Source organism: Pocillopora damicornis, chromosome 1 (assembly GCF_964200805.1).
Source record: "Pocillopora damicornis chromosome 1, jaPocDami1.2, whole genome shotgun sequence".
NCBI classification, from domain to species: Eukaryota; Metazoa; Cnidaria; class Anthozoa; order Scleractinia; family Pocilloporidae; genus Pocillopora; species Pocillopora damicornis.
The window spans coordinates 30,174,288-30,187,980 of NC_142670.1; the positions used below are offsets into that span (position 1 = coordinate 30,174,288).

General features: G+C 37.5%; 2 pseudogenes; one reads left to right on the forward strand and one right to left on the reverse strand.

The window, feature by feature from the left end:
• The first annotated feature begins 4,844 nt into the window (after positions 1–4,844).
• On the forward strand, positions 4,845–5,839 carry LOC149053246 (adenosine receptor A3-like; annotated as a pseudogene).
• A 3,400-nt stretch (positions 5,840–9,239) lies between these two features.
• Positions 9,240–10,148, reverse strand: LOC149053247 (uncharacterized; annotated as a pseudogene).
• Between the last annotated feature and the right edge of the window lie 3,545 nt (positions 10,149–13,693).

Here is a 13,693-nt window from a genome sequence, read left to right on the forward strand (position 1 = left end):
AGCAGCCATTGCATTTGGTTATTAACAAAGCGGTCACAATCGTTCCTAATAGAATTTTAAGCCTTTATATCGTCTGATTTTCACTTACTAGTATTTGCGTAGTCACCAAACAGATGAGGGATAAAACCATCAGAAAAGTAGACAAATGGCCAGTCACGAAAGCAACGCTTCGCTTTTCCCTGTAAAAATTCGCTGGTTCCTCTTGTAAGCCAATAACAATATAAGGCACATATGTGAAAATCAGTGTTTGTACACCCCTAAACGTTGAAAATATTTCAAGTCAAAGGAACAGTCTTAGTCTCGATCCGCATTTTTGTCAACAAAATGAACACATATCGGTTAAAAAGAGGAAATATAAGGACCACGTGCAAAGCTGTTAATTGTTTCTCGCATATTACGCGTGTTAAATATTCAATAGTAACATCTCATTTACATCCATATCTACTTTTATTAAGTTGGTAAACTCTGTACAGACATCACACCAACCAACTCGCGCGCAAAGTGAGAAGACTATATAAAGGCTTGAAATTATATTAAGAACGTGTAATAGTGTAGTTTGATCGTCCGGGTGAGTGTAGTCCTGAGAAGGACTGTTGTCAGTAATGGTGACTGACGTTTCGACAACGTGAGCGGAAGTCATCATCAGAGTCAAATAGGTTGTTGTCGGTCGAATTTACTTAGTACGGTTTGTGTAAACTGATTGGTCAGTTTTGCCGTGATGTTATTGGCTGTAAGACTCAAGTGGCGTAGGTCAGTCGTGATTGGTCGGTTTCGATCCGTTAGTAAAGTTAGGTCGTTCTGTTCGGTTCGTTTGTAATGTTAATGTCGTGAATGAGTCGTTTGTATGGTGCCGGTAGTGGTTGACACCTGTTGAGGGGAGTCTGTTCCAAGTTAGTAAACCAGCTTTCCAGGGTCAGTCGTTGAAAGTAGTCGGTGCTGCAGGTTAGGCATTGCGCAGAGTCCCAGTCAATAGTGTGGTTCGTAAGTCGGTGATGTTCAGCAATGTGATTGTTAACATCGCCTTTCCTCGTCGCTCGTTTGTGTTCAGTCGGCCTAGTTGTGAGGTTTCTGCCGCTCTCACCGATATACTGCTCCTTGTCTGTTCCTCGGTTCGTCTCTGTCTTTGATGTTAGTCAGTAACTGACGTAGTGTGGTAATAGGTTTGTGAGGGACGCAGATATTGAATGGTTGTAGGATGCGTGAGATGTTCTCAGATATGCCCTTTATGTATAGTATAGTGGCTGTGGTCGTAGGAGTTACGTTGTCGTTAGCTTCGGTAGTAGTAGTAGTAGTAGGTCTGTGAGTGTTACGTTGGATGAAGTCGTCGTTGTAGTTGTTCTTTGAAATAATATATAATATCTTAGAGTATAATATCTTACCATGCTACAAACGAATCACAATTTTTAGTATGATATAATTGTAGCCCTAATGTTATTGCTCAAATGACATCCCTTTGGACTTTCCTAATCGCCTGCAAGTGGAAAGGGCGCCTTCAAAACTCCTAAAGATCCTTTTGCAAAGAAATTAAATCGATTTAAGAGGAATGTTCTGAGGTCACTGCTCCAAAAGGAAAACTTTTTCCTCCAACTGTAAGCTGATCTAAGCCAAAACAGTGTTTGCAAAAAAATGATGAAAACGAAACCCCTCTTGGAAAAAAAAACTACCATTTTGATCAGTGAGCCGGTTGCCAAGACGATAGTTGTCTTCATGTGTGAAAAGAAAAATATTATGGTTATTCGCGCGGTGAAGATATCCTGTTCTCGAAACAATATAAATATGTTATTCGCCAGCCGGGAGGTCCGTATTGGGAAAAACTGTGCCCGAGAGCAAGAGTAGGCCTCGGGCGGTACTCAAGACACAGGGCACAGTTTTTCCAAACACGGACCGACTTAGGCTGGTGAATAACATTTCTATTTTTCCCCTAAACTTAACGAGATTATTTCCGAAAGAAACGAATGATTTAAGGCTTTAATTACGGCAAGATCTTCCATAAACCAAACAGTTTCTGAGTGAGTAAATGGTAAGGTTAAATGTTTGAATTCAGTTTTGTCAAATAAAATAAAAATCGATTTTTTCGGCCTCTGAAGGTGGGAAGTAACCTTAAAATAGATCAGAGGTAATGAGTAAGGGACAAAACATCAGATACGCAAACGGAAGAAAACCCATCAAATCATTGACATACGGTAGTCCTCTAGACTACGAGCTGTCTCTCCTTTTCTGTTCAGTCTGTCGCGCGAGTCCAAAAACATTTAAAAAATCCCTCCGATTAAACTGACCTTTGCATTAAAACACCATATCACAATCCCGTCTCTTCGCAGGAGAAACCTCACCAGGGAATCTCAACTGATCAAGAAGTAATGTGGGTGTATGCCCTCATATATTCTGCAACTTGCATATTTCTTGGTGATATTCGTTATTTGTTCAACAAATAACGAATATCACTAGGAAATATGTAGTGCATTTACACCAAGCCCGTCTCTTCGCAGGAGAAACCTCACTAGGGAATCTCAACTGATCAAGAAGTAATGTGGGTGTATGCCCTCATATATTCTGCAAACAAATAACGAATATCACCCGGGAAATATTTAGTGAAGTAGTGCATTTACACCAAGCGCGTGAGAGCTGTAATACTTTCCGAAATCAAATACTCAAGGGAAGAGATTATTAAAGGCAGAGAAAAATTTGAGTGAGACTGCAATCGATAAAAGGAATTCACAAGGTTCACTGCACTGGAAAAGTTAGCGGATCAGTAATGTAAATGAACTTTAGAGGAATAATTCATTATTGTTTCTCTCTATCTTTGCTATGGCTCTTTTAAATTCAATGGTGTAAAATGAATTTCTAAAGCAAAATTAGAACTAGAGAAGTGCATCGAGTATCATGAGTCAAGCGCAAATTATCCTGAAAGTGTTATTACACTGTTTATTTACAAATTTAATGAAGATTATATCTGATTGACGGATAATAACACCCGAGTGGCCTTACGAAGAAATTTTGAGCCAAGTAAGAAACTTCTAGACGCGTAGGCGCCAAAGATCTCTTCTTTTTTTTTTTCCCATTTCTGAGCTAAATTCATCACAGTAGGATGAATGTTTAATGCAAATTTGAAAATAGGTCAACGCACTGAGTAGAGAGTTACAGCAAAATATCTTGGATGTGTCACAACAAAATTCGTTCATCACGGTCATGAAAACTATCTCTCATTGAGAAATGATAACGATATATGCCTCTTCGCTTCGAAAAAAAAATATTTTTTATGATTTAAGTAAAGGAAAACACAAGGTGTTCTTGAACGGATTCTTTGTTTATTGAAAGATGATAACGTCCGAGTCGGTTTGTTAATAAATTTTGAGCCGTGCATGAAATTTGTTAAAAACCAGAAAAACACACGAATAGTTGTCACGTTGTTTGATGAACAGACATATATCGTGACATGAAGGGCTCTACTTACACAGTATTATTTATTATGTCTACCTCGACAACATGACTGCCTTGAGTAAAATTATTATGACACATAAATGACTTTTCAGCTGTTGTTGTTTCGTGTCGTTGCAGAAGATCGAGTTCCTCTCTTTTGAAACACTCGATTCAAACTCCCGATCAAACGTTTCATCTCGTAAACCATTTAGTTACAAGTTAACTTTGTTTGAGGCACCGGCAGTTAACGAAATCCTACAAATATGTCCAAATTTGCAAGAAGTTTCCAAAGCAGAAGGCATCCGTCTTAATCATAACAGGAAACTTGCTTACTTTTGAAATAACGTCTATGAGAAAATTACGCACTTCTGATCGGCTGAAAACGAGTGCATTCTGATGTAACACGAGTGCAAATTACTAATAGCGTATTCTTTTACTATTTGAGTACGTGCTGAGTAATCCCACCAACTACCTAACCCTTTAACTCCCAAGACCTCATCAGTAATTCTCCTTACTGTCTGCCACACAATTCTTATTATGTCAATTTGGAGAATTTGGTATTGGATCAACTAATAATCCCCTTCTCGATATTTTACTTTATTTTCATCACTTCTATGCTTGATATTGTATTGATATTGTAAGGAGAAAATCTCTCTTAGTCACTCATGGGAGGTAAAGGGTTAAGAGAATTGGAAGAATATTTGACAACTTCAACTGGAAGCTATTATTAGCACTAGTTTGGCTGAGCGGAGGTGTGTTTCAGAGCTAGGTTCTTTGACAGTACGTTGATCAAAAATATGTTTGAGCGACAGAATGGCGAATGACACTAAAAAGAGATGTAATGTCCATATTGAAAAGAAGTTTGTCTTGGCCGAGGAAATTAAAGTCAAGTGCGTGTTAGCTGTCTTTAATGTATGATGGTAAAGTTTTGACGATATATAGGAGCCATAAATATACTTAATACTTATACGCAGAATTAAATAGTGCATCTGGTAGCATGTGTCTAGAGCTAATTATCCTGGAGCGTTATTACACCTTTCGTCTATCACTAATGAAGATCCTCTCTCACTGAGTAAAGATAACTTCCTAGTCTGCTAGTGCAGAGATTTTGAGCGACACAAGAAATTTGTTGCAACCATAACAAGCGTAAAACTGTGCAATTCTTGCCATTTCAACAAGAAAATACCTGAACAGCTGTTACGTTTTTGATAAACAGTCATTTTATTGACGGTATTAGTAAAACCTGAAATGTCTTGTCTACCTGGACCACGTAACTCCTTAAATATAATTACCACGTAATACAAATAACTTTTCAGCTGCTGTTGCTTGGTGTTGTTTCATAAGGCTGAGTTCCTCTCCTCTGAAACAACGCATTTTATTCCGAAAAAAAAACTGTTTACCGTAGTTCATTTAGTCATAACTTTAGAATGATTGACTCGTCGGCAGGGAACAAAACCTTGGAGAATGCGTCTGCATTCACAAGAAGTTTTCCTTCCAAGGCAGAAGGGATCGCACAGTGCAGCGCTTTCATTTTATCTTCGGTCCTAATCATTGCAGGAAACTTGCTCACTCTGGTTCTCTTTGCAGTTACCAAACCACTTCGTAGGAAAAGTTTATTTTTAGTTATGAACATGGCGTTTGCTGATTTGATGTTAGGAACCTTCACTCTGCCCTTTTATATTTTCGTTGTTAGAGGTTACTATCAACTTTGGACAGCAAAATATGACTCTGAACACATGGCCTACCGAGCATTTTATACAAGTTTCAATAACATACTTTTGTTTGGCTCATATGTATCTACAGCCTCTATTTCTTGTGAGAGATTCTATGCCGTATTTTGGCCGTTTAAACACCGTTCATTATCCACCAGAACATACCGCACCACCATTTTCTTAATTTGGACATTCTCTTTCTTGGTGTCTACATTAATAACTTTGTTATATGTTTCGAGTTCATTTGAATCTGGTATGTACGTTTTCATCCCCGTTTCGGTGGGTCTAACAATCATCATATGTTTCTGTAACATCGCGATCTGGAGTAATTTTCAACGCGAGAGAGTTGCCTCACAGCAACGAAATGAAGCTTCGCGAAACAGACGCTTAACAAAGATCCTTCTTCTGGTGTCCATACTGGCTTTAATATGTTGGCTTCCCTTAATCATCATGGAAGTATTAATCTTTTTTACTAGGACATCAATACCACGGAAGTTTTATTACATGGTGAACATTCTAAATTACTCTAACTCTTTTGTCAATCCGATTGTATATGTATTCAGAATTCGTGAGTTTCAGCAAGCGCTACGTTTGTGTTGCACGAAGAGCAGACCAGCCATTAAGATGGTAAAATTCAAAGGAAGAAACCGCAGAACGCCAGAGATAGAACTAAGAATATTCTGCAAAGATCCCACTCGCCTGAAAGTTGATGTTGAACGAGATAACTGAGATTAGAGGACCTTCCGCATGTTTACTGAGTAGTGACATCCATAGGTGGAAGAAGCCATAAATGTGGAGTATTGTCAAAAAAATAGGATAACGTTCTTAGATTTTCAATTTTTTACTTCACAGAGCCCTGTTGTTGTATAGGGTTGCTCTTTGCAGCAGAAGTTCACACCAGTTAAGTCTGAATTTCATCCAGTGATAAAAATATATTGTTTTATTTATTCTATCTGAGCAAAATATCGTCTCATTTACGAAAAAAATAAACTCTTCATAAATATGATAATTCTAGCTCTTAAATTACTGCTCAAATTCAGACACCTATACTTTTAAGTTGTCAGAACATGTCAACGGCCATCTTACGAACCGCGTCCTCAAGAGTGTGAAATAACAAATAAGATAAAATAAAGAGCGTACAGCTTTCCCTGCATCCAAACTAAAATCAAGTTAAGTTTAAACATGTTGTTTTGCCATTTATTATCGCTCGTTTAGATCAAATACAATTTAAAATATATATAAAGAACATCGAATGCACATGACACCTGCGGGTAACTCAGCCCGTGAACAAGACCTTTTAATTTTGACATAAAAAATATCACGAAATAAAGTTTTCCCCAAAACTTTAGGGTGAATCAAATTTGACGTTCGTAATATAAAAAAGAGCCCTTCGTGAAAAGTAAAACCGCCATTTTGCTAAAGCGGGTTACCATGACGTCATTTTTATCCGCACGTGCGAAAAAATAAGTTGAACGTTCACCGCGCGTGGTAAAGATATCATGTTTTCAAAACAGAAATTCTGGTATTTCATCGATATATTTATATATCATAAAACTTTAGACAAGTGGGTGATGAAAACAGCTGAGTTCTTTCCGATGATGAAGTACCTCTACGCCTCGAATTATCTCAGTTTCACGGGCATCATAATTTAAACTAGTGGAGTGGAAATTGTAGATAAACAATCGAATTATTTTCATGTGTGAAGACTAGGAAATAAAATGCCTCTTATTTTAATAAATAAATTCCTTCAAGTACACAGATGTATCCGGTTATCTCGACGGGAAAGAGAACTATAATAAAACGTCCAGTAATCGTAACTTTAGTTCCTCTTTAAAACCCATAATCTAATTATTTATTTCATATTTCCAGACGCTGAAACTACATTCATTTTTATTAGGAAAATAATCGTTCAAATTGGAAAATCTATATCACTTCATTGCTACTGATTGAAGCTTGTTACTTTATTGTCCAGGCATAAAGTCTTAACCGTTGAGATTTCAAATTATAAAACAATAGTACGCGCGCCCTCTGATAGGCCATAAAATCATTTTACATGAGGGTATGTAAACACCGTTTTCGTTCCTCTTTCATTAGTTATTTTATAAAAGAAATGTAAAATGGTTTCCGTGTTTACATAGCCTGATGTAAACACCTGGGAGGTTGGGAGAACACTCGATAAGCTGGAAACTACTCCGCTTCGCGTCGTGGTTTCTTACGCTTATCTCGTGTTCTCCCAACTTCCCGCGTGTTTACATCAGGCTATGTAAACACAGAAACCATGTTATATTTCTTCACTACAACCGACCCAATTTGATGGAACAAAATGACAAATATAGCTCTTAAGATGGCACTGTAATGGTAGTTATCTCATGTGTAGCTAATCAATACTTCTTCCGTGTTGAGGGCAAAGGCATTGAAATTTCTCCGTTGGTTCAGTTCCGCATTTTTGAGTTAAGGTCAATGAAAAGTTTCATTTGGGTTCTTCAGTTTATCAGGAAAAAGACTAAAAGCCACGCAGTTTTTAAAACTGATCGGGTAATTTTTTCTGCCTAAAGAGAGATTCCAGGTAGTTCTGTTTTTCTATGTCAATGTTTCGAAGTTGTCGGTAGGGCGTTGGTAGGTGTTGTTATCTCTTCAGGATTTCACAGTTTTTAGTTAGTAAACCAATTTTCCAAAGTCAGTCATTGAAAGTTAAAAGAACTGTATATCAAACACTGCCGGCGAGGCTGAGTCAACAGACAATTGTGTCCCGCAATATGACCGTCGATATAAGTATGACCAATTCACGGTCTTAAGATTTTAGTTTAGGAGTTTCTTTCCTTCCTTTAGGCCTCCCCTAAAGTCCTATGTGACAATGCTATCTTAACGATATCACCTTTTTGCGACATCAGCTATGAAAATTGAGGCAAGACTTCCGCACAGACCCATATGTAATCAGGCATGCAGTTCTTTTGATGAAGAAAACGCTGATTTACAATGGGTATACAATTTCCTTTGGGTATACAGCTTTGATTGAGATCAATATGAGATAATCGGAAATCTTTCTTTCAATTGATAATTTTGATGCTGATTATTAACAAAACAAATGAGTGATCATCCCTACGAGATCAACAACTTAAGATTCAGTTTTCTCTGCCTAGGTTTCGTCAATAACCAATTCAATTCTATGTAATGTAACAAATTTTTCCAAGATCACTTGCACCAAATAGCGTAAATTTATCATAAGAGTGTCACTCAAGTGTAGGCCTAACAATCTGCAGCATCACATACTATTCCATTTTTGAGTACTCAAACCAGTCAAATCCTGAGTAAAGAGTTAGGGAGCCAACAAAATGTCGGCTTATTTTTCCTTTTTCTTCATTGTAAACGTTACCAAGGCTAGAATCAACTTTTAATTCGGGGGAAAAGATCTTTTGTGATAAGATTTCCTTTCAATGTTATGTTGGAGGCTTGTGTAGCTTTTCTACGAGCTAAGTGCAGTTTTCTGCATTCGGAGCTCCTAAAATGTGTTTTAAATTGTCGTTGATCTAAATACGTAACAATTATCTTTAATTAAATCAACCCTCTTATACAGAATACCTGAGGCCCATTGCTCGCGTAAACCGCGGTTTGGGTTAGCAAAATGGTGAGATGTTATAATCACATTGGATAAATGAAGAAACGTATTTGATTTCCTTATGTGCTGCTGCTACGAAAAGATACCACATAACACACACACAAAAATGCACTGTGGCAAGTAATAAACTTAAAGCAGGCAATCATCGTATTTTCTGAGAAGACGCCATATTTCTGACTCTTGCTTCTATTGTACCTCACTAAATAGCATCAACGCCAAATGGTCCTCTTGTCACAACTAATTAAAATTGAGTCTCCATATCTTCTTGGTCAAACATTACCTGCAGCCGGGTGGGATCGGTGTGATATTTTCCTAGCTCTTTCTCCGGCGTTCTAAGTGTAGTGCGGTATTTTTTTTCGATTTGTCCTGTCTTCGTGGCTGTTCCCTTCTTAGTGCACGACAAACGTAGCGTTTGCTTAAATTCAGGAATTCTAAATATATACACAACTGGATTGAAAAAAGAGTTGGAATAGTTTAAAATGTTCACCACAAAATTAACCAGATGTGATAGTGATTCCCCAGTTATACAGATTAAAATGTTTATGATAAGTAAGGGAAGCCAGGTTATTAAAGCCAACATGGATACAAAAAGTAGGGTCTTTGTTAAGCGTTTGCTTCGCGAGGCTCTGTTTTGTTGTTGTGAAGTAAACCTTCCGTGTTGAGAATTTATCCAGATACCAATGTTACAGACACATATTATGATTGTTAGACACAATTGGACGATGACTACCACGTACAAAGCAGATTTAAATGAACTAAAGACACCTAACAAAGTTAGAATTGAAGACAGAAAGACAGCGAGTATCCAAAGTATGAAAATGGTGATGTAGTATGTTCTGGTAGACAGTGATCGGTGGTGAAACGGCCAACATACAGCAAAAAATCTCTCACAGGATATGAAGGCTGCAGATAGATATGAGCCGAACATAAAAGTGGCAACGATGCATCTGAAAACCACTAGATGAAAGCCGAATTTTGCTGTCCAAAGCTGATAGGCATCTCCAACAAAGTAAATGTAAAAGGGTACGGAGATAGTTCCCAACATCAAATCAGCAAACGCCATGTTCATAACTAGGAATAAACTTTTCCTACGAAGTGTTTTGTTAACTGCAAAGAGAACAAGAGCGAGGAAGCTTCCTGCAATGATTAGAACCGAAGATAACATGAAGACGCTGCATAATGCGATGCCTTCTGATTTGGAAGGAAAACGTTTTGCGAATTCGGACGTATTTTTCAGGCTTTCGTTCACTGCCGACATGTCAATCGTTGTAAACTTAAAACTAAATCAGTTGAGGCAAATAGTTTTATCGCAGAAAAAAAAAAAAACAGTGTTTCAAAGGAGTAGGGCTCAACCTTTTGCAATAAAACGAAATAAGAACAGCTGAAAAGTTATGTAAATATCACGGTAATTTTATCCAAGGTGTTTGTGTAGTTAGAGCAGGCAATGAGTTGGAACTAATATTGTGCCAAATAGAACCCTTCGTGTCACAATAAATGAAGTGTCCGTTTATTAAAAAAAAACCTAACAGCTGTATTTTTTTTACTGAGTGGTAAGGCTTTTTAAACAAATTTCTTGCCTGAATAAAAATTTCTTTGAAAGCCGACTGGGGCGTCATCATTTCTCAAAGAGAGATAGCTAGTCTTCATTAAGGAAGCTCTAAAGGGCGCGCGCCATCGTTGTTTTCTCCCTCTTTTGGTGTCTTTTTTACTTCAGGAGATATAAAGCGAAAAGTATCATAAGAGAACAAAGGAAGGCACGAGATTGATTACACTTCATGTCTACGTCTTCTTGTCACATAAGGAACAATTACAAACCATCATTAACGTGCAGATCACGTTCCAATCGAAACAAGGGTGTTGGTTGAAATGCGTGGCCAAATAAACTCATCTTGTAAAACGTCTCGGCCTTTTTATGTAACTTGCGTTTTCATTAACGGGGGAATAGAAAGTGTCATGGCTAAGTGTTCTGAAGTAAAGATCAGAAGTTTAAAGGATCTTGTGTCAATACCACGGGATTAACGATTGGTATCGGTGAATTTTCGCCGATCAATTGATCAGAAACTCAAACTTCTTCACAAAATTCACTGAGAGGTTATCCTCGGGGTAATTTGCGAACACCCCGCCAGTTTTTTTACCTTTTTTTCCGATTCTTTTCGATGAGCAGTATGGTAGTATATAAACGCAGAATAGGTTTCTACAATAGGAGCTAATTGACTACTGCCGACCCGTTGCTTTTCAAGTAGAGTTTCAATGGCAGGTGTAATGGCCTTTACGGCTCATGGTTAAAATTTTGGCCAATTTACAGTTATTAAAACACTCTCGAGGACAGGTAAATGGTTTACTCATAGCGCCATGTCAGTGTTAGCATCGGAACTACAAGCAATAATTCTACACACTTTTTGGCTTGATTTCTATTGGAAATTCCTTTTTTTTCCAGATGCTTGTAACAAAAGGAACTGAAAACCCCCTTGAATCGAACCTTTTTAAAGTTTATAGCAAAATTATTTTTTTTATTCCTAGATAGAAAAGGTATCTCTAAACAAAAACAAAAAAAATAGATTCTTCTGCAACAGTTAGTTAACAAACAGGCTGGAAACTATTGTATTTTCTGACAATAACTCATATTTATGACTCCTGTTTCTAATGTGTCTCGCCGGCGCTACTCACCATCAGTGATTCTCTTTGGTCAGCAGATCGAAAATAAAATTATTTTCCATATATATCTTCTTGTTAAACTCTTTTTACACGCGAGTGGGAACAGTTCGTAATATCCTGAACTCTTTCTCCGTCGTTAAAAGTGCAGCCGTTCGTTTTTTTTTCCTTCTATTTCTTCTGTCTGAATGGCTGCTCTCCTCTTTGTAAAACACAAGCGTAGAGCTTGCCGAAACTCAGGAATTCTAAGTGTATGCAGAAGGAAGAAACCGACGGCTGCACTATTAAGTTCGTTTTGTGCGAAGAGGAGAGCAGCCGTAGGAACGGGGAAATCGGAAGAAGAGACGGAACAGCTGCACTTTGGACGCTGGAGATGGAGCTGAGAGTATTACCAACCGATCCCATTCCCCTTTAAATAGAGTTTGAACGAAAAAAATTTTTAATCCCAAAATACTATAATTTCCTACCTGTTTGATAAATTTTTGTTGCAGTGGAACCTTTGTGTTGTCGAGAGATATACTCCCCATCGGAAGTACTTGTACACACAAGTCAGATCTGAATTTCACCTAGGATAACAGTATTCTCTTTCATTTTCCCTATCTTAGTAAATATCTTGTCATGTTACAAAGAATACACAGAGATTTTACAGAGAAGATGTGAATTTTATGTTGGAGTGGCGAGAACAATACGCTAGCAATGATTTATTTGTTGTTGTTAATAAAGCCAAAAATAGACTCAACCGGACTTTATGTGTATTTTACTCGCTTTCCGGAGTCATAACCAACCGGTCGCACGCAACAGTACTCATCTGCTCGCTGGGGTTTTTATCGTCACTAATGTTTCACCAATGGTTTGAATACGAATCGAAACGAAAATGGTAATTTTGGTTGCGAATCGAATAAGTAAGAAACGTTCGTGAGTACGAAACGACTAGATACCGTTGGTTGTATGTAACGTAGATTTTGTAGGCCTATTGCAGACAATTGAAGCGGAGTTGTAGACTGAATTGTCCATCTAGTTGGTGATTGAATTGTCGGTTCGAACAAAAACGTAGATTACAATACATTCTAACATAATAAACATGCTCGACGAAGACAAAAAGTGTTAGCACATAGCAAACAGTGGATGGCGGTGAAGGTGCATTGTGATTGGCTACTCAAACTCCGAATATACTCATTTATTCCTTGTAGAAACGAATTCTGTAAGAGAGCTCTGTCGTTATCCTCTTTGAAGGAAAACGAATCGGAATTTTTTGTAATTAATGCACTACTGTAACGTGCACCGAAAAGAGTCGGCGTAAAAGCAACGATCGATAGTAGTTTGGAAAAAAGGTTTAAAAAAACTGACGGGGTATTCGCAAACAACACCGAGGATAACCTCTCAGTAATTTTTGTTAAGAACTGAACTTTGAGTTTCTTATCAATTGATCGGAAAAAAGTTTACCGATACCGATTCTTAATCCTGTAGTATTGATACAAGATCCCCCGTTTAAACTTTTTATCTTTGCTTTAAAACATTTAGTCACGACACTGTCTATTCCCCCGTTAGCCGGAAAAACCCAAGTTAAATGAAAACGCCGACTCGTCTCACAAGATAAGCTAATTTGGCCGCGCATTTTAATAACATCCTTGTTTTGATTGGAACGTGATCTGCACGTTAATAATGGTTTGTAATCGTTTATTAGGTGACAAGAAGACGTTGACATGAAGTGTAATCAATCTCGAGCTCGTGCCTTCCGTTTACCCTCATGATACTTTTTGTTTTACATCTCCTGGAGTAAAAAAGATACCAAAATGAAATTTCAGAAAATAGTAAATCTCTATTTTCTTTATTGGACATAAAATATTTAGGAAATTGAGAAAAATATGACTTTTTTCCTTCTGTGATACCTTAATATAAATTCACCTAATTATAGACAATAATTTACCATTATTTCGCTCTCATAGTTATAACTTATCTAAATTCAATGGTGTTAGATGACTGTTTAACGCGGAAAGAGAAATAGAATAGTGCATCACGTATCATGTGTCTAGAACAAATTATACTGGATGTGTTTTTACGCTTTTTACTCATCATTTTGAGGAATGATGGCGCCCCAGTCGGCTTTTAAAGAAATTATCATACAGGTTATACAGGCAAGAAATTTGTTTAAAAAGCCACTCAGTAAAAAAAATACATGAACACCTGTTACATCTTTGAATAAACGGGCATTTAATTTATTGTGACACGAAGGGTTCTACGTGGCACAATATTTGTTCAAACTCATTGCCTGCTCTAACAACACAAACACCTTGGA